Source organism: Castor canadensis, chromosome 9 (genome assembly GCF_047511655.1).
Source record: "Castor canadensis chromosome 9, mCasCan1.hap1v2, whole genome shotgun sequence".
Classification (NCBI taxonomy): domain Eukaryota; kingdom Metazoa; phylum Chordata; class Mammalia; order Rodentia; family Castoridae; genus Castor; species Castor canadensis.
Genome location: NC_133394.1, coordinates 138,516,926 through 138,521,609, shown reverse-complemented (window position 1 = coordinate 138,521,609; position 4,684 = coordinate 138,516,926). Strand labels below are relative to the sequence as shown.

The 4,684-nt window shown below is 38.2% G+C and overlaps 1 pseudogene; it reads right to left on the bottom strand.

The window, feature by feature from the left end:
• Positions 1-1,380: 1,380 nt before the first annotated feature.
• LOC109675339 (14-3-3 protein theta pseudogene) lies at positions 1,381-3,063 on the bottom strand (annotated as a pseudogene).
• Between the last annotated feature and the right edge of the window lie 1,621 nt (positions 3,064-4,684).

Here is a 4,684-nt window from a genome sequence, read left to right as displayed (position 1 = left end):
GATGTAGAAGACCCTGAAGAGAAATTAACTCAGAGGTTATAAAAGATGAGTTTTTCATGAGACAATTCTGTTGAACAGTGGTAATCTCTACAGTCCAGCCTGGCACCTGGCATCCAAGCAGATCTGCCTTGGCCCTTTGCAGAGACCTCTTGTCAGGGTGAATTAAATGAATACTTTTGCTTGATCAATTTCCATCTCTCAGCCTGAAACTATGAAGAGCAATTCTCAACATTATCAATAATGACTCCCTCCCACTACACAGGATTATAAAATGAATGGATTTATTTTTCTTTCCTAAAATTAGGTAAGCTTGGGTCTTATGCTCTATAAAAAGAATAAAAATGAATCAATAGGCTAGTTCTCTTTTTCAATGCCATCACTATGCATTTCTACATAGTAAACATCCCTGGGTCAATATAGTGCAAAGGAATAAGATAACATAAAGCCAAATGCCTCAAAATTATATATCAGTGAGTTAACTCAGGGCAACACTATAACTATCCCCATTTAAGAGATGATGACACTTAGGTGAAAAAGAGGATATTAGAGAAGGAGTCTATATCTAAATTAGTTATGTCAACTTTTTCTTAATAAAATTCAACATCATTTCATCATAAATAATATAAAAGGTAAATATTCAGAAAAAAATAATTTATTATATTGTATATTCTAATGTCTCCCACAGTGCTTCTGGAAAAAGGCAAGTGCCTTTTCTAGAGAGTAATTTTCAGTGTATGTTGATTTAAGTTGCTTACATTTCTGGTTACTTGTTAGGGCATCTCGTAAAAGTCACTTTATTCATACAGGTCATTGCACAACTGAGATAAAAAAAGGATAATTGTCTGCTGGTCTGTCATAACAATAAAGGGAGATTTACATTAGATGAGTGGTAAAAGCCTTAGAAATTAAGTTCAAAAATCATTTCAACTCACTTGCCTATTAATAAAAGAAAGTTTTTGAAAATAAATAATTTGAAAAATATAGAAAAAGTTTGTATCTGGCTTGATTTTCTCTTTTTTTTTTTTAGCTTTTCTAATTTTAAAATGTCCACTTTATTCTATGACACTTAACCAGATTATCATTTACATCTAAGGAAGAGATGGACCATGAGACCGATATATGGTAACCACTCTAAGAAATATAATCCAATTTTACACATTTCCAGGCATCCTCAGAACAAGTGAACCACAATGGAAGAAACATGGGCATCACTAAGACATTTTACATAAGAAAAGAGAAGTATCAATAAACTTCAGAAAGTAGTAAATTCACCTGTCCCTTAAAATATGGGTATGCAATTGTTACAAAGCCATAGTAAATGGTTTTATAAAATGTAATTTTATTTTATGTTACTCTGCTGTTACATAGGGCATAACAAGGCTTTTTTGGGACTACAGTCAATGATTAGCAACATGCAATAGCGGTCCAACTCTCTGAAGAACAATCACTAGATGAACCGGACACCCTCTCACATGTGCACAAATCTGCATGGAAAAGTACTACAGGTTCAGAGACTTGGACTTGTGTACCCTCTTCTAGTGTATTAAGAAATAACATGCACTTTAATTTGCCAAAAGCAATGCTTGTATTCCGGCAGCAACATGCTACTTCTATTACATACTGAAGTGAATACCAGAACTACAAAGGCAGGAGGTGTAAGTGAATTTTTATTGGGAAGGGAAGTTGTCAACTTAAACAGCAGCAAATAAAGAATGAATAGGAAACTCCTTGTTGTCACAGACAGACATAACCTCCTAATATGTGAAAACAGGAGGCATTTCAATTTGTGACCCCAGCCCAGAAACATCAAGTACTTTCCCATTCAGTCTAATACATCTGGATTCCTACTAAAAAGGAATACAGTAAGAGCATGGAAAAGTCGCTTTCTGAAAGGAAACCCCCAAAGAATAAAGGAGGGAATGTAGAAATTAAGAAGGTAATGTAGAACACTCTTTAAATTGTAATTAACTACTTTTCATATCTTCACAGTAATACAAAACACAGTCACTTGTAGAACTGGTTCAGATTACTTATACCAGATGCATTTTTAGCCTCTACATAAGTGTCTGGAAGTTACTTATGTGTATATGAAATGAAGCTATTAATACTTTTCTACAGCAGTAACTGCACACCAGGAAGGCCAAGCCAAACACAAATCAAGGAATGGAGTTTTCCCAAAGCTGCAGTGTGAAAAGACTATAAACAGTTGATTCCATACACATGAATGGGTTTCTTTGCTACGGGAAATCCAAGTGGAATAGGAATGGAGATGTGTAAAAAGGTTTCTTGAAGGGAAGAAGGACGACACCCTGTTTGCAGTTTAGTTTTCAGCCCCTTCTGCCGCATCACATTCTTCTCCTGTGCTGTCTGATGTCCATAATGTTAAATTGTCTCTAAGCAGCTGCATGATGAGGGTGCTGTCTTTGTAGGAGTCTTCATTCAGTGTATCAAGTTCTGCAATGGCCTCATCAAAAGCCGTTTTAGCCAGTGTGCAGGCAAGCTCTGGGTTATTAAGGATCTCATGGTAAAATACAGAAAAGTTAAGAGCCAGCCCCAGGCAGATTGGGTGTGTGGGTTGCATCTCTTTCTTGCTTATATCAAATGCCTCTTGGTAAGCTCCTTGGGAATTATCTATAGTTTGTTTTCGATCATCACCACATGCAACTTCAACAAGGTACCGGAAATAATCTCCCTTCATTTTCAGATAGAAGACCTTACTCTCTGGAGTAGTTGCATTGGCTATTAAATACAGACCTCAGCTCCGACTCCACTTTCTCCGAATAGTCCTTTATCAGCTGCAGCTTCTTGTCCGAGGTGTCGGTTTTCTGCTCGATGCTGGAGATGACCCTCCAGGCGGAGCGGCGGCCCCCCGACCACGTTCTTGTAGCTACCGACAGCAGGTTGCGCTCCTCGTTGGACAGCTCGGCGCCCTGCTCGGTCACAGCCTTCATGCAGGTGGCCATGTCGTCGTAGCGCTCGGCCTGTTCGGCCAGCTTGGCCTTCTGGACCAGCTCGGTCTTCTCCATGGCGCGGGGACCGAGGGCGAGGCGAGCGAGCGGAGGCGAGGGCCGACCCGGATCGGGAGGAGTCCGCCTCGAGTACCACCACTTTGATGTGCTTTTTTCTGGCTTGATTTTCCTTATGAAGAAATAAGCATATGTGCAGCCAAAAGAAAGAATGATACAAAAAAAATAATAAGAAGCCTAATTTACCTAAGGGGAGATTCATTTAGCTACCAGGGGAAAGAGAAGAATGCAATGAGCAGCCTGATTGAAGAATCATTAGTTTTATAAGCAGAGAGTAGAAATACTGGAAGAGCCACCTGTCTTCATATCAACAAAATTGGAATAAGCATTGGGATTTGGTTTTGGTGAGGATCGGGAGGTAGGAGGACTCTGTATCTAGTGGGCATTTTACCAGGAGGACCAAAGCTCCTTCTAAATTAAATGGAATCAGTAGAGAGTCAGTCACAAGAGAGGACTACATCTAAAAAGAGATTTTTCAATCTTATTTTCATTCAAACATGTAGGTTCAGAATGCTTTTCTGTTTTACATATATATTAATTCTTCATAAAATCCATCTGTGTGGTACCTAGAATCTCCACCTCCTGGAATGCCCACTTCCCTGAATTCAGTTGAATTAAAAATATATTCTTGAGAATTTTTAAATGGTCCATATATCCATATTATGTAGAGGGGATAGAAAGATAAATAAGGCTTGTCTCTGGCCTTCAATGTACAATCCCCATTTTGACCTTTGCTCCTTCCTTAAATCCCTGTGTCAATTTCAGCCTCTATCACATGAATCCTTTTTGAGTGTTTCCATCATGAATTTCCATCTGAAACTCTATTTACGTAGGTAGTCTATCACTTTCTTGTGATGTTTTCATATCTATATGATTATTCATTTATTTAGTATATTTTGATGCTTTACAATCTATTACCATGCTTTAGAAACTGGAGACCTGCTTTAGTTTTCTTTTCATTACTGTGACAAAATACCTTTGAAAAACAACTTAAAGGAAGAAAGATTTATTTTGATTCATGGTTTGGTTTCAATGCATGATCACTTGACTACATCACAGGATATCATGGTGGAGAGAGTGTAGCAGAGAAAAACAGCTAACCTCATGATGACCAGGAAGTAGAGAGAGACAGAAGACAGGGCCAGGGACTATGTATACCCTTCAAAACATGCCCCCCTGTGGTATATTTCTTTTTACCAGCCCCCACCTCCTAGTTTGTACCACCTCCTAATAATTCTATCAAATTATGAAACCATCAACACACTAATTAATTATTGGATCAGACTTCTCATGATTCAATTCTCTCTACATAATTAGATCCACCAGCTGGTCACAAAGCCTGCAAAAGTTATGTAGGACACTTTATATCATAACCATAACAAGACACAAAAATGGAAATGATATGACCCTACCATCAAAGTGGTGGGTGGGAGATACCATTCTCATATAGGTGGGAAATAATTAGTAAGGAAGCAATTAAATAAATCTGAAGTAGTAATAGGTACTATGAAAGAAAATCAGAGGACTGAAAGTGCTTAACCACTGTTTTATAAGGTGTCAGGTCAGGGCTCTGTAGAGAAAGAATTTGTGTTGAGGCTCAAATGGTAGAAGAGGAAGAGCAAATAACCTGTAAATATGTTAGTTCTGTCTTCCCAGTC